General features: G+C 46.9%; 2 long non-coding RNA genes across 3 annotated transcripts in view; one reads left to right on the top strand and one right to left on the bottom strand.

The window, feature by feature from the left end:
• The window catches only part of LOC108175806 (uncharacterized), a 227,368-nt gene that overhangs the window by 137,562 nt on the left and 66,156 nt on the right, over nucleotides 1-23,650 (top strand). Inside the window, exons 2-3 of the long non-coding RNA XR_007916015.2 lie at nucleotides 9,206-9,377; nucleotides 18,691-18,783. This is a non-coding gene — a long non-coding RNA (uncharacterized lncRNA). The remainder of the gene's footprint in view (nucleotides 1-9,205; nucleotides 9,378-18,690; nucleotides 18,784-23,650) is intronic.
• Nucleotides 1-23,650, bottom strand: part of LOC138846766 (uncharacterized) — a 92,402-nt gene that overhangs the window by 38,998 nt on the left and 29,754 nt on the right. For both annotated transcript variants that reach the window (XR_011384306.1, XR_011384305.1), the window contains exon 2: nucleotides 766-812. This is a non-coding gene — a long non-coding RNA (uncharacterized lncRNA). The remainder of the gene's footprint in view (nucleotides 1-765; nucleotides 813-23,650) is intronic.

The following is a 23,650-nucleotide window of genomic DNA, read 5'->3' as shown; positions in this document are numbered from 1 at the left end:
TTGTCTCTTTGAAAGGCGGAGTGTTGGAGACAGACTAACAAACAAGGATCTACCATCTATTGGTTCAATTCCCAAATGCCTTGAATAACTACAGTTAGGCCAGACCAAAGCCAGGAACCAGGAACTCCATCTGGGTTTCCAATGTGGGTGGCAGGAACTCAAGTACTTGGCCCATCATCTGCTGCCTTCCAGGTGCACATTAGCACGGAGTTGGATCAGAAGTAAAGGCAGGACTTGAACCCCAGGAAGTCCAATATGGAATACAGACATCCCAAGCAGTGGCTCAAATATGGCATGCAGGCATCCCAAATAGTGGTTTAACCTGCTGTACCACAACACCTACCCACAAGTTGTATTTTTTTAAAAAAGATTTGTTTGTTTATTTTGAAAGTTAAGAGTTCGGGATGGGGGGCGGAAACAGAAAGAACGAGAGGCCTTCCATCTGCTGGTTCACTCCCCAGATGGCCACAATGGCCAGGGCTGGGCTAAGCCAAAACCAGGAGTCAAACACTCCATGTGAGTCTCCTACATGGGTGGCAGGGGCCCTAACACTTGGGCCATCTTCCACTGCTTTCCCAGGCCGTGAGCAGGGAGCTGGATTGGAAGTGCAGCACCCAGGACACAAACTGGTACCCATATAGAATGCCAAAGTCTCAGGTGACAGCTTTACCCACTACCCCACAGCGCTGGCTCTCCGACTTGTGTTTCTTAAGAGGACTTGATGGCTGATGGGGACCCAAGGCAACCCCTGAATCCATGACTCACCAGGAACTGCAGGACTCAGCATGTGGTCTTCCATCTGTCATTTATTACTGCAAAAGGACACAAAGCAGAATCAGCAAAGAGGAGAGAAACTTGGGTTGATGTCTGGAGAGGTGTAGGCGTGGGTTTCCAGAACCCAGTAATACACTGGGTGCATTTGACTCCTCCCACAGTAAGTCATGACCACATTTGTGAACTGTGGTCTCCTGGGGAGTTTATTAGGGATACAGTGCCCAGGATTTTAACTGAGCTGCTCACAGAGGCTTCTAATGGCTGGCAGGTCCCAAAATTCCAGACTCCCAGAAGAAAGTGGGGATTCAGCTCAAGCCATGATGCTTGTGTAAATCATCAGGGCACAGTGAGTCGTTCCTATTATTTAAGGAAGCGTCTTGGGAGCGGGTGTGCTAATTTAACTCCTTTTTGCACACTGGAGCATGATAAACTAGGATATGGACTTATAAATATGGAAACTAAAACGAAAAGAAAAATTCTGCTCTCATAGAAGTAGAGAGTAGAATAGCAGCTACCAGAGGCTGAGAAAAAGGGTTGGAGACAGGAGGGTGAACGGTGCAGGGTGCACTCGGATGGAAGGAATAACTTACTGTTTTGTAGCACAGCAGAGAAACGAGGGTCAGCGATTAATTGTGTGCTTTCAAAGGGCTGGCAGAGAAGATTTTGACTGTTGCCAACACCAAGAAATTATGTTTCTGGTAATGGATATGGTCATTATCTTGCTCTGACCTGATCATTATACATTTTATTATATATCTATATATACATCGTTGTATACCACAAATATGCATGACGATTATGTCAATTGATTTTTTAATTACAGATTGATGTAATTTTGAACACTATCAGAATGTTTTAAAAAGCTGAAACAAAAGATATATACAAGAGTATTTCAAAACAGCTATAGGAAAATGGCATTAAAAGTTAATTTTGGGGGCTGGCGCCACTGCTCACTTGGCTAATTCTCCGCCTGTGGCGCCAGCACCCCGGGTTCTAGTGCTGGTTGGGGCGCCGGATTCTGTCCCGTTTGCTCCTGTTCCAGTCCAGCACTCTGCTGTGGCCCGGGAGTGCAGTGGAGGATGGTCCAGGTCCTTGGGCCCTGCACCTGCATGGGAGACCAGCAGCACGCCTACCATAGCAGCCATTTGTGTGGGGGGGGGGTGAACCAATGGAAAAAGGAAGACCTTTCTCTCTGTCTGTCTCTCTATCTAACTCTGCCTGTTGAAAATAAAAAAAAATTAATTTTGTTGCAAAATGTTTGAACTCCATGCATAGTTTTTTCTTAATAACCATTTTCCATGAACTTCCTGGAGGCACCTTGTATGTAGAATGAGCAAAAGTAATCCATTTACTGGTTCTTGTTTCACAATTTAGTGATGCTTAATGATGCTACCATGAAGAGCAAAAATGGTGCATGCCCCTGTATTCCTGGTGCCTCCCTTCTATAACTTGGGAAAGAGATTTTTCCCCATCTGGGAGACGTGAGTCTATACCTTCAGCCTACCCAGGAACTGTATTTCTGGGAATTTGACCTGAGCAAAGTTGTCGAAAGTTTGGGTGAAGGAGAGAAGCATAGGAGAGTGCTCTCACTGTGAAATACAGCCATTTGACAACTATGTAGCAACAGAGGTTTCTCACTGTTCTGGAGGCCCGAGGTCAGAGGCACACCTGACGTGGCTGCCGGCTAGTTGTGTCCTCAGGAGGCAGGGGAGATGGAGAGATCTCTGTAATCCCATGCCCAGGGTCACGACCTCCTGTAAACCTCACAACTTCCCAAAGACCCCAGCCTCAAATACCAGTGCATTCAGGGAGTCTGGCTTCAATAGCGGGGTCTTGAAAAAAGTTCACAGAAAAAGCAGATTATTAAAAAAAAGCTGGTTGAATTTCAAAAATTTTTGCACGGAAATAAGCCTTTCAATTGCATTTCTCCCCAGCCTTTCTGACAGGCATTGCGTACTGTGGCGCATGGATTTAGATTCAGCCCGTGGGCTCGTCTGCGAGTGGCTGAGACTGCGTCTGTGCCCCGCGACTCCGGGTCCGCGGTCCGCGGTGCGCCCCCTGACGCTCCCCCAGCAGGCAGGACCGGGCGGCGGGCATGGGGACGGGGAAGGGGGCCGGAACCCGGGGGACCGCTCCCCGCCGCGGGCTCCGGACGCTGGGGGCTGCTGCGCGCAGGTTTGTCCTGAGCACCCGCTAACTTCCAGCCTGAGCCAGTCTGCCTGGCATGTGCGCAGCCCCCTCCCTTCGCCCAGACCCCTGCAGTTTCCATGGCTAGGGCTGCCTAGCCGACCTTTGCCCCTAGAACTGAGCCGCTGCGGGCGGTGGGCGACCTTGGACAGCAGGAGGGCCCGGGCAGCCCTGCGTGTCCTGGAGACGCCAGCCGTGGGCTGCGTTTACGGAGACCGGGTTCGGCCATCACACGTTGTGTACACGGAGCGAATTAACAGCCCACGCCCCATAAAAAAATGCGCATCAGAGAAGCAGTTTTTGTATTAAAAAGCAGACGGTGGCCTGTCGGATATTCCAGCTCAGCCCAGCTGCTCCGTGCTGCACCGTATTCTCGGATGCCTCCGTCCCTCAGCCATAGATTTTAACCCCACTTCTGCAAGGGCAGACCTCCTTCTAGGATAGGAGTCGGTGCGGTGGTTTCCTGCACACAAGCCCACCACAGAGGCCCTCCCCCCAACACCCCCCCAGGACAAGCGACCAGCGCTGAAAATCCTCCAACCCAGTTGGTGGGAAAGCCAGTGCAGCACCTGCAGAGGCCCTGGGGGCTCCAGGAAGGAGGAGGGGAGCAGAGGTGCTGGACCTGCACCCTGGTAGTGGCCCAGGAGAGGGGCAGAAGGCCATGCATTTTGGAAAGCAGAGCTAGTCAGTGAGGGGCTGGGTCTTTGTATTTTTATTTGGTAGGGAAACTTAAGAGAACTTGAGGTGGGGGATGGGGGGAATTGGGTGACTGGATTAGATGGTGATGACTTAGGGATTTATAAGTTAGCTATCAAAATTATAACTGTTGAGAGTTGGATTTTAATATTCAAAAAAAGGGAGGAGGTTGCCAGTTAAAAGTTTTTAGCTGGGGGAGACTAGGGGTGTTGAGCCTGCCGGGACAGCAGGGGGTTAAAAGCAGACTTTAGCTGCTCTTGGGGGAGGTGCAGAGTGCCACCTGGCCCTGAAAGACTGCTTGGTAAAGTTTACAACAGTTGTCCTAGGTGAGGGACAGTGTCCCAGGTGAGGGGCTTTTCTGAGCAATAAACATTGCTCTAGCCTTTAGGTTATCTGTCTGCACCTAGTTTCATCAGTTTGGGGACTTAGGCCTCGGTGGCCTAACAGGTTTCAACAGATAGGATCCTTGACATTAATTAAACATTTACTCAGTGCAGGCTTGCTATAGGACCCTGGAGATCACCAGAGCTCGGGAGCAGTGTGGCCACTGTCATCTTACAGCTCAGAGGCCATAGGGAGAGCAGGGGGGACCAAACAGATGGTCACCCGGAGGAAAGCTTCAAGACAAACAAATATTTATTCAGCAACTTCCCTGGACTACCTGGCTGTGGGTCCAGAGGCTGCTGGCCCAGGAGGGGGACAGAAGTACCCCCTGCTTTGGATAGTGCAACTATTCAGTGAGGGGGCTGGATTTTTGTATTTTTAGAATCGGGATGGGGCAGTGTCATTCTCCTTAGAGCAGGTTACAGCAGCCCTTATTGTGAGAAAACATTCGGTGTTCCTGGTGCCGAGGGCTTCCTGCTGAACTCCTGTGCATCAAAAAGGCTGGGTGCTGTGACCATCCAGGGAGAAGGGGTGGCTGCCTAGCAATCCAGCGGACCACACAGTAGGACCGCGGATGGAATCCATTCTCTGACCCATGGTTTCCTGCCTTGAAAAAAAAAAAAAGATCTGACTCCCAAAGTTGGTGTGAGGGTTAAATGGATAAAGAAGTAATGGCCACACAGCTAGCTCATAAATTAACAACACAAAACACCCAGCCATCCAGGTAATTACTTATGTAAATGCCATATTTGAAAAAATATTAGTGCCAAAAAACCCATGTTGAACAAAATATTAAAATTTTAAATAAAGACAGCATCTAACAAGACTGCTGAACTCTATTAGAGCCTGAGGGAAAAGGAAAAAAAATGCTTACGGCTCGGCTCTGTCCATGTTTTTACATATTTTTATGGTTAACGTTTCCCCAGAAATAGGTTCTGAAAACGTTATTGATGAGTTTGCTTCCCTTTGGGCCAGGAAAATAAAATTATAATAAGATTCTGGTTTTTATTTAATGAGAAAAGAAATTCATGAGATAATGGTTGTGTTTTAATATGCTATTTTTCAATATATTCGATATATCTTTCAACTACTCTAAAGTTCTGGAGGAAGAATTAAGCATTAAAAATTACACAGAAATGCACATAGAGACTCAAGTTTTCCCTTCGTCCAGGATTCAGTGTGGCTCAGCTTATAGCGTACTGGATTTCATTTTAATCTTTAGTATTTTATCCATTCGTTATTGGAAGGGGTTTTTTGACATTCATTTTGATTTTTTAATAAAGAGTGTGTCCATTATTATTTATCTTTTTAAAAATTAACTGTAGTCAGCATATTGTACAATAGATCTCTTGAACTTTATCCCCCTTCCTAACTGAAATTTTGCATCCTTTGACCAACATCTGCCCGGTTACCACACCACCCCGGATTCCTCTTGGTGGCTGAATTTTTTGGCACCTCCTTAAGCTTGTTCACCATAGCCCCCAGCTCTGTCTTTGAAGACCTGACCTTTGAGCTGAAGATGGGGAAAGAAGCAGGAGTGGGAATGGCAGAGAAAGAAAACGCCAGTTAGAGGAAAGGCGAGGCTCGGGGTGGCCTGAGGTGGTGGTCAAGGAGTGCAGGCTGTGAGAGAAGCAGGTGGGACCAGGTAGCCACTGACCGTGTGGGCCAAGCTGCAGTAGCTTTCCTTCCACTTAGAAACTGTGGAGCCAACTGAAAGGGGTCAGGCTGGGGTGAGAGGTGAGTGAGAGAAGAATGGCATGCTCTGATTCATTTGCAGATTAAGTCTGGAACTTGCTTTGTGGAGGATAGACTGCTGGTGGGACTGGCATGACCCTAGCCATCAGGATGTCAGTGCTGTCTGGGAAGTGGGTTGGCACCAGGACCCACGTGGACAGAAATGGATTGAGTCCTATTATGACTCGAAGGTTGGGCTGAGCTGAGGAGGATTGGTGGCAGTGAGATGGAATGAGAATAAGGAATGGCTTCTGCATTTTGAGTTTGGGTTCTTGGGTGGTGGGTGATGCCTCTTACTGGCATTAGGAAGATTTGGAGTGAGCTGCAGATCTTTAAGGGTGACTAGAGATTCTCATGCAGACACATTAGCTGAAGATGGCAAAAGTTTGGATCAAGAATCGAGGGGGGGGCAGTGTTGCACAGAGGATAAAGTGGTGGCCTGCAGTGCCAATATACCATATGGGCGCTGGTTCAAGTCCTGGATGCTTCACTTCCTATCCAGCTCCCTGCTAATGCACCCGAGAAAGCAGCAGAAGATAGCCCAAGTCCCTGGGCCCCTGCACCCACATGGGAGACCCAGAAGAAGCTCCTAACTCCTAGCTTTGGCCTGGCACAGCCCTAAACCCATTGCAGCCATTTGGGGAGTGAATCAGCAGGTGGAAAATCTCTGTGTAAATCTGCCTTTCAAATAAATAAATGAAACTTAAAAAAAAAAAGAATCAAGGCTGGGGATGTAAATTAGCTTAGGTATGGTTTTTGTAAATGTAGCATTGGATGAGGTGAGCTCAGGAGAGAATAGAGATGGTGTGCTTGCCTGCACCCCTGTGTGCTGCTCTCCTGAACACACTGGCTGACCTGTGTAACCATGGGAGGAAGCAGAAATGTCACTGGGTGATTCCCGAGGCCCCGTCAGCAAAGGCTTGGCGCCTTGGCTTACTCGCTCTGTGGGAATCAGGCGCCATGCTGTGGGAACACCATGCAGCTCTAGAGAGTCCCACACGGGGAGAAACCGAGCCTCCTGACTGCCAGCAGCTCTCTTGCCAGGAGTGTGAGGGAGTTCCCAGGCAGCCCTTCCAAGGACAGCAGCCCCGGCCGATGTCTCCCCAGCAACCTCATGAGAGACCCTGAGTCAGAACGCCCCCCGCCGCTGCTGTGAGAGGTCATTAATGTTTACTGTTACCTCAAGCCCCGAAACGTTGGAGTGAACCAAGTCTGGAACCTCTAATGCAGTCCTGCTCTGCATAACGACTAATGACGCTTCAGTCAGCTGCAGGCTGCGGGTGCCGTGGTGTTCACCCCGTAGCCCGCTGCACATGCAGCAGCTCTGTGTCTGTACACTCCGCGGTCTTTACGCAGTCACAGAACGGGCTGACGGCACATTTCTCAGCATGTGGCCCTGTTGTTCAGCATCGCTCAAAGGTGGAGCAGCGCGGGTGAGTTTAATGAAGGGACATGAGAACTAGAGGGTTTGGTGTCCCTGAAGGTCAAAGCAGGGCGTGAACAGTTCACTGTGAGTGATAACACAGGACATGGAAGTAGCCCCTGGATTTAGAATGTGTAGGCCATGGCCCCTGGACAAGGGCACCTTCATGGAGTTGAGTGACGGGAGAATGGGAAATGAGCAGAGTGCAGACAGCCATTCAGGGAACAGGAGCTCAGCGTTCCTGGCGCCCAGGAAGTCGTGAGGAGAACAGGGAGGGAAGAAGCCAGAGCTGGGGAAGGGGCCAGCCCTTGAGGGGCTTGTGGACCACCGGGAGGAGCTCAGACTTAATCTTGGTGGGAAATGGAAGAGTTGCAGGCAGGGAAAGGCAGGTGGCACCGTGGGAACTGCTTTCTACAGAGGGCCCTGTGAGTTCTGGGTGCAGAACTGACGGACGGCAAGGCGGAAAGCAGGAAGGTCACTTGGGCATCCAGCAGTCTACAGAGAGGCAGGGGATGCTGGCCAGCAGTGGAGAGCTGGCCCCGGGGACAGAAACATGTCTGGGAGAGGGGACTGACTGACAAGGGTCACTGACGATGCTGGTGGCAAATGCGTACCAGGAGGCTAGGATGAGAGAGGCTCTTCTGGCTGAGAGTAACGCTAAAGGTGAAAAACTCGTCACCAAGAGACATGTCAAGCTGGCGCCCTGCCGGCCCTGCTGGAAGCCTTGCTGAGTGCAGGGCCAGTGCCCAGCCACCCACCAGGCTTGTGGGCTGTTCCGGCGACTCAATTTCTGAGCTCCAGAAAACAGCAGGTCCACCAGCCAAGCAGGTGATATCTTGGGACTCTCTTTTGGACACGTTATCTCCTCAGAGGTCCACTCAGATCCCCCGGTGGCCTAAAACCTGTGTATCTCCAGAGCTGGTGTCACCCAGCACATCTTCTGATAGGAACTCAACCCTTCACACCAACAGAACTTCGTGCCTCCTCTCCCAGAAGCCTGAGAAAGTCCCAGGGAACAAACACATCCGTTAGGTTTCCCTCTGCACCAAGTCCACCACCCCTTCTGACCTTGACCGGCACTCTCTTTTAGTCTCATGTTAAAAAAAAAGAGAGAGAGAAAGAAAAAAAGTACAGCAACTTCCAAATGTATGCTTGGCCCCCTTTCAAGTGTACATTTTCAGTTGACATTTTCCAAGCTTGTTGACCTGTGAGTTCAAGGCCCTCTCCGCCCTGCGGAGAGCATAGTGATTCCTGGAACTGGGCATGTGTGAAGGGGACCTTGTGGGTACAAGACAGAGAAGAAAGCCACTCATTCTGATGTGTTACAGGGGTGGGGTGTGGGTTTCCAGCCTCTGGCCTCTCAGCCCTATCCTTCCTTCCTGTGCCGCATTTCTTGTAAACAGTGAAGGTTTGTATTTAAAATTTAAGTCTGTGGCCTCCTGGGCAATACTTTTACAGAATAACGATGGTTTGTGTCCAGCAAATTCCTGATCCACAGAATTCCCCAAATATATCTCATAGGAAACTGTAAGGTATTTAGAAGAATTAAAGCTCTGTGTCTGTAAACTGATGCTATGTTGATGCGTATATGACTTTGTGCTTATAATAACCTCATCTATTCATACACAATTGCTCCTTGACTCACCGTGAGCTTTGTCCTGAGAAGCGCACCATGGGTTAAAAATATCATCTTGAAAACACCTAAGCCACAGAACTCCACGGTGTAACAACACAGCACACTGTAGTGTGTCGATTGTCTACCTCTCACAAGAGGGTATCACTGGCATCACTAGCCTGGGGAAGGAGCAGAATGCAGTCTACTGAGTGCATATCCATGATAAAATCAAAAATCATAAATCAAGCCATGATAGATTGAGAGTCATCTGTATATACCAGTAGTAATTAATAGTAGCAATAAGCTGTACTGTGAAATAATTAAGAAGATTTTAATGCAATTCCAAGACAGAGCTCCTGGACTTGCCTGTAACTGGACTTTTTTTTCCTTAGGGAAGAAAAAATTTATTTTCCGGTATCATTGGGGTCATGGCTAAAACGCCCACAGCAAAACAGATTGACAAGAAGAGCATGCAAATTTATTTAATGGAAGTTTTACAATTTCAGAGGAATTTCAAAGGAAATGAAGAACCCAAAGAAACAAGGAAACAGTGTGTATTTTATGGTAGGTTGGATGAATAAGTAGAAAGTTTGGGGGAAGTATGATTGGGAGGGGGGAAAAAACACGATCTAGAAGGAATATACTCATGGGATTTAGCAAGACCTGTTTATTCTAGTTCTTCTCTGTGTCTCTGTGTCTTCAGAGATAAGGATGTCCTTTCCTCCCTGTGACCTCCAATCTGAGCAGGGCAGAGTGAGAGTCACCTCCTGGCTGTTTCCTCCTCTCAAATGCCATTGTTGCTGTGACAGTTATAGGAACCCTAAGAGATGTGTTCTGAGGACACATGAATTCAAAGCATCGCTTTATTTTAAACAGGAGGTGCTGTTTAGATGAACATTTTTAACAGCATCCGAGGGTGTCTCAGCTCACGTACCTATCTCAGTGCTGGCATACAGTAGGTGCCTAATACAACCACAGTGACCTGAATTCCATTAGTACTCTTACTGATTCAACCAGGCAAGGACAGCGAACGCTAGAACCCTAAGTGTCAGTACAACCCAGCTGTCCCTCCAAACCCCTCCTCAAAGGCATTCTATAGCCACCGCTGTTTACAGGCCACTAGACGCAGTAGCATTCTTATTCTGAGAAAAATGCAGCCCACTGCAGAGTCAGGAGTGAAGTGGCCAGATCTTCCATTGAAAGGGATCAAGGCCTTTTGAAAACCAGTCGCAGTAATTTCAGCCACTGTGCAAGGGCAGATGAGAGGGACTAGAGAGTGAGGTGGGTTCAGTGTATGTGCTGTGTGTGCAGTGGGGGTGAGGGGCAGAGGAATGGGTGAGTGGACCATGGTTGTCTTCCTGAGGCCTGGGTCACTTTTAAAGCACTTGGGTGGTCAGAGGTGCTTTAGACAGAGGAGGCCAAATATAACCCATCTACGGCAGGAACAACAAAGTAACATCATACAGAGTTAAGAGCAAGGTGTGGACCCCTCTCCCTTCCTGGACCCTGAGTTGCCTTTTAAAGAAGTGAATTCTGGAGAAAGCAGAGCTGGAGAGAACAGCATGGACTCCCAGAGGAATAGAGCTTTAAGTCCTGCTTCATAGAATAAAACTAGAGCCGAGTCCCCTTTTAAAATGTGAATTTTACTATTAGCCAGGTACTGTGGGGTCAACAGATGGGCATACGACAGTCACTGAATGAAAGTTTGTTACTCACTGTTGTCAAGAAGAAGCCTCTGCAGCCAGGCAGTGCTACCTGGGGAAGCCCCAGGCCCAGCCAGGACACAGGGGTAGCCAAGGGGACATATGGATGAGAGCCTTTATTGTGGCACCCCCGGGAGAAATGGGTGAGGCAGGCTATGCAGGCTGAGGACTGGCTGGTTTGAGTGATTTCCTTTTTTAAAAAATTATTTTTATTTTATTTATTTGAAAGACAGGGTGAGAGAGAAAAGGACAGACCCAGAGAGAAAAAGAGAACTTCCGTCCCCCTGTTCTCTCCCCCAGTTGGCCACAACAGCCAAGGCTGCACCAAGCCAAAGCTAGGAGCCAGGAACTCCATCCTGTTTCGCACACGGTACTCCGCCAGGATCCCCACATGGGTGGCAGGGACCCAAGCGGTTGTGCCATAGTCTGCTGCCTTCCTACACACATTAGCAGGAAGCTGGATGGGAAGTAGACTAGCCAGGACTCAAGCCAGTACTCCAATATGGGATGACAGAGACACAGGCAGTGGCTTAATCCACTACACTGTGATGCTGGCCTGATTTGAATAATTTCAATGGACTCTGGGCTGAAGGGGCTGTCTTTAGTTGCTGGTACCTGGCCCTGGGTGTTGAAGGCAGGTGGATAGTGGCTTAGAATGGGAAAGCTAAATAAAGAGGTGGTTAGCCGTGTGCTCCAGATTCGCCGGTCTGCGTGTGAAAGCCAGTCTTAGGGGTGAATTGTTTTCTGTCCCTAAGAGCTGCCTGATCCCGAGAGGGAAATCTCTCCAATATCAACAAGGCCCAGTAAACAATGACTATAAACGCAAAACTGCATGAAACCTTCCCTGTTGCTGGTGCTTCAGAATATGCACCTGCTGCCTTCCCCATGTTGTTTAGGCCGCATTTCCTGGAATCAGACGCATCCTGACAGATTTGTTTGCGTATGTCAAGCCTCACACCTCATGGAAGCAGAGCTTCATGGAAAGAGCTGGTGCTTGATGATGGCTCCCCTTGCATTCCCAGGGCCTGGGGCTGTGCCTGGCACTAAGGAGAGGCATGCTCGATGTTGGCTGTTGTTGGCTGTGGTCCGGGTGGTTCACGTCTGACCCACGACACTTGGAGCGCCTCAGAGAGACGGTGTGTGTTTTGCTCACCACTGAGTCCTCGCACAGAGTAGACCTTCAGCAAGTACTTTTGGAATAAGCGACTGGATTCATGTGTTTTAAGCTTCATAAAATCAGACACTGGACCTGTCTCTTTTTTTTTTTTTTTTTTAAGACAGAGAGACACAGAGAAACAGACAGGCAGAAGTTTACTTCCTAAATGACCTTAGTGGGCAGCACTGTGCTGGGTGCTGGAACTGGGAGCTGGGGACTCAATCCAGGTCTTCCACACGGCAGTCAGGGGCCCTACTCCGTGAGCTGTCACTACTGCTAACCAGGGTTTGCATTAGCAGGAAGGTACATCCAGCAACTGCAGCTGGGAATAGAACTCAGGCACTCCCATGAGGGATGCAGGGATCTTCACCACTCAAATGCCCACTCCCTGGATCTGTTTAGGATCATCACCCGAATTCTAGCACCTAGCAGATGATAAACACTCCGAAAATTGTAGTAGAGAAAGGAATGTATAAATAAGTGATAAGCGAATCTGGTTAGTGGTGATATTTAAGCTGCTGAAACCTGCAGCAGCTGCTCAGCTCAAAACTTAGGGTGACTTAGAGTCTACAGAAGCCCCAGAGTCACCTCTTCGCCGACCTGCAGACTGCAGCAAAGCAATCCATTTGAGGACACAACAGGCTTACACGGTTGTGGTGGGAACATAACATGGTGCAGCTGCTGTGGAAGACAGTATGATGGCAGTTCCTCACTCCCATATGGTCCATCAAAGGCAATGAGTAGCGCAGGAGGCAGTGGGCTCCCCTGCTGTGAGAAGGCTACAGGACCTCGGAAATACAGAGATTTCAGCCTTACAACCATAAGTGTGGGGAGCAACTGGGAGCAACTCGGACTAGACTAAGTTACTGGAATTAAGACTTATTCTATGCATCTGCTCTCCCACAATATGGCGCTGAGAAGGGAGTAACAACTTCTATGCAGCTGCCTCTCGCCAGCTTGAGTGATGACCTGCAGGAGCAGGACCTGTTCCTGATTGGAGGAGAGCAGCGTACTCGGCCTGTGGGTAGCAGAGTTGGGATTGGTGGAAGAGGACTATAAAGGAGGAGAGAGACAACATGCACCAGGAACATCTAAAGGGAACATCTATCTGAAGGAACACCTGTGCAGCCCCCGAGAGAGCCGGCCGGCGGTGTGCCGCTCCCCTGCGGAAGTGGGGAATGTGGCAGGGGGAACCGCCCTTCCACGGAGGTGGAAGGGACGGTAGCCAACCCGGGAAGAACCAGCAGCAAACCCGGGGAGGGCCGAGCAGACGAAAGAACAGCACAGGGTCCTGTGTCGTTCCTCCACGAAGAGGGGGAGCGACAATAAGGAACTGAATTCTGCCCATGGTATCACGGACTTGCGAGTGGACTCCTGGGGCACAGCAGTGTGAGACTCGTGGGGCCTGGGTGAGCGTGCGCAGTGTCATGCCTCGGTTCAGATGGCTTGTAGTGCAGCAGTGGATAACTGGCACAGACAAATGAGTGAATGAGCAATTTCCTTTTTCAAAAGGCACAATTGCATCCTCAGAGTTAGCATTAAATGGCCCAGCTAATAAATGATCACCAAAAACTGTACTTGACTCAAATTTAAGTGGCACAAACCTGTTTTTTTTTTTTTTTGGAAGAGAGATCACCATGATTATATTCCTTTTCCAAATACTTTCATTCAAAGAAAATCACTGGATATAATCTGCCTTAAAATGAGAGTCTGTTGGACAAGCCCCATAGGCAAGGGGCCATCTAAAGGGGGCTTATAGAAGGAGCTGGGTCATCATGGATTTGGGACTGGGCTGAACATTGTGTCTGTGTCGTCTTGGTGAGTCTCGCTCACTGGGGAAGGAGAAGCAACCTTTCCACTGGGACAAAGACCACAGAGCCTGGAAAGTTCCAGACTCCAAGGCTTGCTCTGCTCATCTGCAGCCCACTCCCCTTCCCTTGTCTTGCTGCAGTTTCCAAGGCAACAGCTGAAACCGGCTCTGATGCAAAACCAGGTACATGTTCCTGAGCAGAAGTAGAAGAGTTTCTGAGTCCAGCCAGTGGATGGGGAAGACTCCACATTGCAGACATCTCACCCATGATTCATGCCCAATCTTTTAAAAGCTTTTTAGTGTTATTTTCTATAATGTTAAGCATATGTAATGTAAAATGCATCACTTAAGCTGATTCAAGTGTACAGGTCATCAGAATTTGGAACATTCACATTGCTTTGCAGAACTTTCTCATCTCCCCACATTTAAACTCTGTGCCTCTCCCCCACTCCTCCTGGCCTCTGGCAACTGGCGTCCTGCTTCCTGTTTATGAATTTGACTACACTAGGTACCTCACATACAGCACATCCCACAGCATTGGCCCTTTCGTGTCTGGATCATTTCACTTAGCATAGCGTCCTCAAGGTTCCTATCTAACAAGAGTCCAACTTTCAGTCAAGGTCATTGTCCAGGGCAGGATCACAGCTTCCTGGTCGAGAGTGGAGACTGCATGGACTGAGATCTAGGTGTGCTCAAGAGTTTAACAGAACTAGGAAAGAGGGTACAGAGAGGAGAGGTATTATAACTGAAGTCTGTATACTCTGAAGATGAGAGTCCAGATGTTAACACAGGCCTGCATCCTCCAAGTGATTCCTGGATTCATGAGCCAATGCCTAGCTAGAGCCCAAGCTATCTGAACTCTACCACCAATCAAAGTGATTTAATGGTTTTCTTGGAAACAACTCAACATAGCCAACAATTCTGACTTATTCATTTCCAATATATTGGAAGATGACAAATATTAATAGCCTTTTTGGCAGATAGGGTCTCTGGAACACTCTTAAATAAGTTGTCTTCGAATTCTGGGGGCATCCTATCTTGTTCTTTTCAGTTTTAGGCAATGGCCATGGTTGTACATGCCTGTCATTGTACCTGGCACACAGAAAGCACCCCATAAATTTTTTATTGAGCTGAACACCTGAAAAACATTCCACATGTAACTCTAAAGCAAGAAGAATTCCACTCGGCCACGTTGTAATTGAATCAGTGTGTACCCAGTGGTGGGTATTGCTCATAACCTGTAACACTCATGATTGCACAATCCTGAACACAACACAGGGTAGCTTAGCAATGCGATCTATGGGTCCCTCTTGAACCAAATCTGTCAGTTCTAAATTTGGCAGCCACCATTGCTGGCAGGGTATGGTGCAGCGTGAACCTTACGTACTGTGATCAAAGTCAGTCTGTTGGGTGGTTTTTTGCATGGGGTGAAATGATCATATTTTCCTTTGAGGACATGAGGGGAGCTAAGTGGAGAGTAGATTGTAGGGAGGAAAGAAGGGTACCCAGTGGGCTACTTCAGGGGCTACAGTGAAACAGAAGATGGGAAGATGGACAGTGTGCTCTGATTTAGGAGATCTTGGAGGGAAAAATTGGTGACTGATTTGGTGTGCAAGGGTGTGGAGGAGGGAAAGGTAAACTTTGCACCCAGGATTCATCCTTGGTTGTAATGGTAACAAAGGGAGAATCATGGTTAAAAGTATCTGGATGGGACATTAAACTGAAGAAGTCTTTTTTTTTTTTATTTGCTGGTTTGTTTATTTGAGATAGAAAGAGAAAACCAGACAGAATGAGCTCCCATCGGCCGGTTTACTCCCCACCTGCATGAAGCAGCCAGGGCTGGGCCAGGCTGAAGCTGGGAGCTTGGAATTCAATTCAAGTCTCCCATATAGGGGTGGCACAAACCCAATTACTGAGTCATCATCACGGTCTCCTAGAATCTATAGAAGCAGAAATTCGGTGTCAGGAGCTGGAGGTAGGGATCAAACCTACTCATTCTGATATGGGACACAGGTGTTCTAATTGCTAGGCTGAACATCTGCCCTGAAATTCAGTTTTTATAGAAGAGATTAATTTGAGTATGTTAAGTTTGATACGCCAACCACCACCCCCTCCCCATCCAATTGGTAATATCTAGTCTACAGTTAGATATAAGTGAAGGAATGAATGAAAATATGATGGGGACACTAAATGTTTGTCACCAGCCACTGCTTGTGTGAAAACGTGGAACTTTCTAGTTACTACATGGCGCAGAGCCAGCTTTCTGCCTGTCTCCACAGACCTCATCAAAAGACAGTCACAGGCCGGCACCGTGGCTCACTAGGCTAATCCTCCGCTTTGCAGCGCCGGCACACTGGGTTCTAGTCCCGGTCGGGGCGCCGGATTCTGTCCCGGTTGCCCTCTTCCAGGCCAGCTCTCTGCTGTGGCCAGGGAGTGCAGTGGAGGATGGCCCAAGTGCTTGGGCCCTGCACCGCATGGGAGACCAGGAGAAGCACCTGGCTCCTGCCATCGGATCAGCACGGTGCGCCGGCTGCAGTGCGCTGGCTGAGGCGGCCATTGGAGGGTGAACCAACGGCAAAAGGAAGACCTTTCTGTCTCTCTCTCTTTCACTGTCCACTCTGCCTGAAAAAAAAAAAAAAAAGACAGTCACAGAAAATGTGCCTGAGTCGTGGAGGGGCACTGCAGGCTGGAGGGCCTGCTCAGCCTCCCACGCTTCAGCCACTGATGGCAGAAGCTTTCCCTGGTCCTTCCTTGGGCTCTTCTGTTCCTTAGCAACCAAGCAAACTTGGTCTGTGACTATGGAAACTGCTATGAGGAGGAGGAGGTGGAAGTGGCTGGAAAACATCAGGGAGAACCTCAGAGGATGGAATATTCTAGAATCTGGTATCAGACTGCACACTTAAAATTTTTAGCCTAGAATCTACCCATTTCTTATTCATTACTTGTGAATAAATAAATAAATGTTGAGAGCTTTAGGGAACTTGGTTTCACCTTTTTGGGATTTTACAAGTCAAAATCTGTAAAATTTTTATTTATTGGGGCTGACATTGTGGCGCAGTGAGCTAAGTTGCTGCTTGCAGTGCCAGCATCCCATATCTGAGCCCCAATTTGATTCCTGGGTGCTACACTGCTGATCCAGCTTGTTGATAATGTGTCTGGGAAAGCAGTGGAGGATGGCCCAAGTACTCGGCCCCTGACACCCATATGGTAGATAAGGATAGAGTTCCTGGCTCCTGGCTTCAGCCTGACCTAGCTCCGGCCATTGTGGCCATTTGGGGAATGAACTATCAGATGGAAGATCTATCTCTGTGTGTGTGTGTGTGTGTGTGTGTGTATGTGTGTTCCTCTCTCTGTCATCCTGGCTTTCAAATAAGTAAATATTTTTTAAAAGTTGAGGGACTAGAGTAGGATCTCTAGTCCCTCAACTTTTAAAAAATATTTACTTATTTGAAAGCCAGGATGACAGAGAGAGGAACACACATGTAGGATCTCTATCCTTAATGTGCTGTACATTGAGATTTAATGCTATAACGAGTACTCAAACAATATATTTCACTTTGTGTTTCTATGGGGGTGCAAACTGTTGAAATCCTTACTTAATGCATACTAAACTGATCCTCTGTTAAAAAAAAAAAAAAAAAAAAAAGAAATTATCAATTCCCAACTTGACTCTCACTGGGATTAAACATGACAATAGGTCTGATCTGATTTCATCATCATTTTAAAAAATCATCTATTATTTTTCACTTTATGTTTCTGTGTGGGAGCAAACTGTTGAAATCCATACTTAATGTATACTAAGCTGATCTTCTGTATATTAAGATAATCGAAAATGAATCTTGATGTGAATGGAAGGGGAGAGGGAGTGGGAAAGGGGAGGGTTGTGGGTGGGAGGGACGGTACGGGGGGAAAGCCATTGTAATCCATAAGTCGTACTTTGGAAATTTATATGCATTAAATAAAAGTTTAAAAAAAAAAAAAAAGTTGAGGGACTAAGCTCTCTGCTGTGGCCTGGGAGTGCAGTGGAGGATGGCCCAAGTCCTTGGGCCCTGCACCTGCATGGTAGACCAGGAGAAGCACCTGGCTCTGGGCTTCAAATCAGTGCAGTGTGCCAGCCGCAGTGTGCCAGCCACAGCAGCCATTGCAGGGGGGGGGTGAACCAACGGAAAAGGAAGACCTTTCTCTCTGTCTCTCTCTCTCAATGTCCACTCTGCCTCTAAAAAAAAAGTTGAGGGACTTACAGTCTCTGATTTTAAGACTTACTATAAAGCTATAGCAACCCAGTCAGGGTAGCATCAGTACATGGAGAAACACAGATCCATGGAGCACCCTGCAAGCCCAGGACTTCCATTCAAGTCCTTGCTGTGCCACCTACTAACGAAACAGTATTGGACAAGTTGTGCGACCTCCCATATCAAAAATATGGATAACAATAATAATATCCACCTTAATCAGGTCATTGAGAGCTTTTATTATAAAGTACGTAGAACCTGGCACATGTTAACCTTTTAGATTAATTATTTTAAAGGCAGAGTGACGGGGGAAAGAGAGAGAGAGAGAGAGGGAGAGAGAGGGAGAGAGAGAGAGAGAGAGAAAGGGAGAGAGGGAAAGAAAGCTTCCATCCAGTGGTTCACTCCCCAGATGCCCACAAAAGCCAGGGCTGGGCCAGGCTGAAGCTAGGAGCCAGGAACTCCATCAGGTCTCCCTCATGGGTGGCAGGAGCCCAATTAGTTGGGCCAATCATCCACTGCCTTCCCAGGTGCATTAGCATGGAGCTAGATTGGAGGTGGAGTAGCTGGGACCCAAATCCACTCCAATATGGGATCCTGGCATTGCAAGCAGTGGCTGAACCACAACGCTGGCCCCTTGGCTCAGTTTTGATATTTTCATAGTCATCTATTCCTGTTCACCCACTGCTCCAGAGCCACAGAGGCCAACGCAATAATAATATCATCCCAGATGCATTCCTTCTATTCATTTCTGTCATCACCACAAGCCTAAGGCTAGTGTCTCACACAGACTTCTGTGATTCGGAGTCCCCCAGCTGTGGAAAATCATTGCAGTACAATAAGACATTTTGAGAGAGAGAGAGAGACTTCATTCATGTAACTTTACTTTCATTATAGTACGTTGTTGTGTTTGTTCTATTATAACTTATTGTTGCTCATCTCTTACTGAGCCTAATTTATAAATTAAACTTTGTCGTAGGAATGCATGCATAGGACAAACATGGTGTCTGTAGCAGTCGGCATGGCCTGCAGTCTCAGACATCCTATGAAGGTCTTGGAAGAATCCCCACAGGTAAGGGGGCTTGTGTCTGCCTACCAGCACAGGCCCAGAGCAGTCACTAGCTGAATTTGGTAGCTTTGAAAGTCGTGTATGTTTGATTATCTGGTTAAGGTCAGTATCTTCTAACTTCTATGAGTTTTGTGAAGGCAGAGAGCGTGCCTGTTCTGTGCATCAGGCAAGTCCAGCACCTTGGTGAGGGCCTGAGGAGGAGCATAATCCTATAATCAGTATTAATACTTTGCTAATAGGACCCAAGGCTTTGTACGGCCTTGAATCGTCTGGCTTCCACGCAGCCTTGTCTGCTAACACTGTCCCTCGGTAGTTTTTTTTTTTTTTTTTTTTTTTTGGTCAATGCTGTGGATTTTTCTTTTAGAGTTTTTTTTTTTAATCTTTTATTTAATGAATATAAATTTCCAAAGTACGACTCATGTGTTACAATGGCTTCCCCCGCATACCGTCCCTCCCACCCACAACCCTCCCCTTTCCCACTCCCTCTCCCCTTCCATTCACATCAAGATTCATTTTCGATTATCTTAATATACAGAAGATCAGCTTAGTATACCTTAAGTAAGGATTTCAACAGTTTGCTCCCACACAGAAACATAAAGTGAAAAATAATAGATGATTTTTTTTAAATGATGATGAAATCAGATCAGACCTATTGTCATGTTTAATCCCAGTGAGAGTCAAGTTGGGAATTGATAATTTCTTTCTTTCTTTCTTTTTTTTTTTTTACAGAAGATCAGTTTAGTGTACATTAAGTAAAGATTTCAGTCGTTTGCACCCCCATAGAAACACAAAGTGAAATATACTGTTTGAGTACTCGTTATAGCATTAAGCCTCAGTGTACAGCACGTTAAGGACAGAGATCCTACATGAGGAGTAAGTGCACAGTGACTCCTGTTGTTGACTTTACCAATTGACACTCCTGTTTATGGCATCAGTAATCTCCCTATGCACCAGTTATGAGTTTCCAAGGCTATGGAAGCCCCTTGAGTTCTCCGACTCTTATCTTGTTTAGACACGGTCATAGTCAAAGTGGAGGTTCTCTCCTCCCTTCAGAGAAAGGCACCTCCCTCTTTGAAGACCTGTTCTTTCCACTGGGATCTCACTCACAGAGATCTTTTTGCCAGAGTGTCTTGGCTTTCCATGCCTGAAATACTCTCATGGGCTTTTCAGCCAGATCCGAGTGCCTTTAGGGCTGATTCTGAGGCCAGAGTGCTATTTAGGACATCCGCCATTCTATGAGTCTGCTGAGTATCTCACTTCCCATGTTGGATCACTCTCCCCTTTATTTATTCTATCGGTTGGTGTTAGCAGATACTAGACTTGTTTATGTGCTCCCTTTGACTCTTAGTCCTTTCATTATGATCAATTGTGAACTGAAATTGATCACTTGCAGTAGTGAGATGGCATTGGCACATGCCACCTTGATGGGATTGAATTGGAATCCCCTGGTATGTTTCCAACTCTACCAATTGGGGCAAGTCAGCCCGAGCATGCCCCAAATTATACATCTCTTCCCTCTCTTATTCCCACTCTTATGTTTAACAGGGATCACATTTCAGTTAATTTTCAACACTTAAGAATAACTGTGTGATAATTACAGAATTAAACCAGTCATATTAAGTAGAACAGACAAAAAAAAAATACTATGAGGGATAATGTATTAAGTTGTCCATTAGCAGCCAGGGCTATGCTGATCAAGTCACCATTTCTCATAGTGTCCATTTCACTTCAGGAGGTTTCCTTTTTGGTGTTCAGTCAGTTGTCACCGATCAGGGCAGAAGAAAAACCATATGATTATCTCAATTGATGCAGAGAAAGCATTTGATAAAATTCAACACCCTTTCATGATGAAAACTCTAAGCAAATTGGGTATAGAAGGAACATTCCTCAATATAATCAAAGCAATTTATAAAAAACCCACAGCCAGCATCCTATTGAATGGGGAAAAGTTGGAAGCATTTCCACTGAAATCTGGCACCAGGCAGGGATGCCCACTCTCACCACTGCTATTTAACATAGTTCTGGAAGTTTTAGCCAGAGCCATCAGACAAGAAAAAGAAATCAAAGGAATACAAATCAAGAAGGAAGAAGTCAAACTATCCCTCTTTGCAGATGATATGATTCTGTACTTAGAGGATCCAAAGAACTCTACTAAGAGACTATTGGAACTCATAGAGGAGTTTGGCAAAGTGGCAGGATATAAAATCAATGCACAAAAATCAACAGCCTTTGTATACACAAGCAATGCCATGACTGAGAAAGAGCTGCTAAGATCAATCCCATTCACAATAGCTACAAAAACAATCAAATACCTTGGAATAAACTTAACCAAGGACGTTAAAGATCTCTACGATGAAAATTACAAAACCTTAAAGAAAGAAATAGAAGAGGATACCAAAAAATGGAAAAATCTTCCATGCTCATGGATTGGAAGAATCAACATCATCAAAATGTCCATTCTCCCAAAAGCAATTTATAGATTCAATGCAATCCCAATCAAGATACCAAAGACATTCTTCGCAGATCTAGAAAAAATGATGCTGAAATTCATATGGAGGCACAAGAGACCTCGAATAGCTAAAGCAATCTTGTACAACAAAAACAAAGCCGGAGGCATCACAATACCAGACTTCAGGACATACTACAGGGCAGTTGTAATCAAAACAGCATGGTACTGGTACAGAAACAGATGGATAGACCAATGGAACAGAATTGAAACACCAGAAATCAACCCAAACATCTACAGCCAACTTATATTTGATCAAGGATCTAAAACTAATTCCTGGAGCAAGGACAGTCTATTCAATAAATGGTGCTGGGAAAACTGGATTTCCACGTGCAGAAGCATGAAGCAAGACCCCTACCTTACACCTTACACAAAACTCCACTCAACGTGGATTAAAGACCTAAATCTACGTCCTGACACCATTAAGTTATTAGAGAACATTGGAGAAACCCTTCAAGATATTGGCACAGGCAAAGAATTTCTGGAAAAGACCCGGGAGGCACAGACAGTCAAAGCCAAAATCAACTATTGGGATTGCATCAAATTGAGAAGTTTCTGTACTGCAAAAGGAACAGTCAGGAGAGTGAAGAGACAACCGACAGAATGGGAAAAAATATTTGCAAACTATGCAACAGATAAAGGGTTAATAACCAGAATCTACAAAGAGATCAAGAAACTCCACAAAAACAAAACCAACAACCCACTTAAGAGATGGGCCAAGGACCTCAATAGACATTTTTCAAAAGAGGAAATCCAAATGGCCAACAGGCACATGAAAAAATGTTCAAGGTCACTAGCAATCAGGGAAATGCAAATCAAAACCACAATGAGGTTTCACCTCACCCCGGTTAGAATGGCTCACATACAGAAATCTACCAACAACAGATGCTGGCGAGGATGTGGGGAAAAAGGGACACTAACCCACTGTTGGTGGGAATGCAAACTGGTCAAGCCACTATGGAAATCAGTCTGGAGATTCCTCAGAAACCTGAAGATAACCCTACCGTTCGACCCAGCCATCCCACTCCTTGGAATTTACCCAAAGGAGTTTAAATTGATAAACAAAAAAGCGGTCTGCACCCTAATGTTTATTGCAGCACAATTCACAATAGCCAAGACCTGGAACCAACATAAATGCCCATCAACGGTAGATTGGATAAAGAAATTATGGGATATGTATTCTTTAGAGTACTATACCGCAGTAAGAAACAACGAAATCCAGTCATTTGCAACAAAATGGAGGAATCTGGAACACATCATGCTGAGTGAAGTAAGCCAGTCCCAAAGGGACAAATACCATATGTTCTCCTCGGTAGTTGTCATGGAATTCCTCACACACGCTTTGCAGGCCCCTGCTCGGGCCTCTGCACTTCCATCTGCCGAAATTCTCTTCCCCCAGAAAGTCCCGAGTGTTTACCCCTCCCACATGCAGCTTCCTGCTCAGGTACTGCCGCTCCCTTGGTGTGAGTCTGAAATAGCCCTGCCCTTCCATGTTATGCTCTTGAGTCCCTACTTGAGTTTTCTTCACAGGCCTAACAGCAGTTGAACACTTCTGTCTGTTTTCTGTCTCCACCGCCCCAGCGCGGCCTTCTGAGTGCAGTGGCTGGGCCTGTCTCCCAGTGTCTAACACACCTGCTCCTGGAAGATGCTCAGCATCTTTGTTCAGTGACCAGACTTTTGGGCTGACTGAATGCGCAGCAGGTTGAGGACGCTGGGCTGGATTTGTCTAAAATTTATTCTCAACCTGTGGTCAAGAACTTGACCCATAGAAGAGCTCAGCCAGTTCTTATCAAATGACTTGATGAGTTCTGAGGATGGATGATGCTGTACTGACTGCAAGTTGCAGGAGAGGCATGTTTCACCTGTTCTGTGGGGGCCCTTGCATGGGTGGGGTTCTATCTATGTGTAATTTTTTTACTTATTTTTTAAGATGTTTACTTATTTGAGAGGTAAAATGACAGAGAGAGAAAGGGAAAGGGAGGGAGAGAGATGAGATTCTGGGGGAGAAATGGAGAGAGAGAGAGAGAGAGAGAGAGAGATCTTCCATCCGATGGTTCACTTCTCAAATGGCTGCAAGAGCCAAAGTTGGGCCAGGCCGAAGCCAGGAGCCTGGAACTTATCTGAGTCCCCAATGTGGGCGTCAGGGAGCCAAGTACTTGGGCCATCATCTGCCGCTTTCCCAGGCCTGTAGCAGACAGCTGGATCAGAAGCAGAGCCGCCGGGACTCCGTCTGGCTCTCCAACATAGGATAGTGTTGCAAGCAGTGGCTTACCTCGCTGAGCCCCAGTGCCAGCCCCCTTGAAAATGTGCTTTTAATTGACAATGATTGTACGTGTGCATAGGGTATAATGTGACATCCTGATA

Source organism: Oryctolagus cuniculus, chromosome 18, assembly GCF_964237555.1.
Source record: "Oryctolagus cuniculus chromosome 18, mOryCun1.1, whole genome shotgun sequence".
Taxonomy (NCBI): Eukaryota; Metazoa; Chordata; class Mammalia; order Lagomorpha; family Leporidae; genus Oryctolagus; species Oryctolagus cuniculus.
The sequence above is the reverse complement of the archived record's forward strand: the minus strand, read 5'-3'. Positions and strand labels throughout refer to the sequence as shown.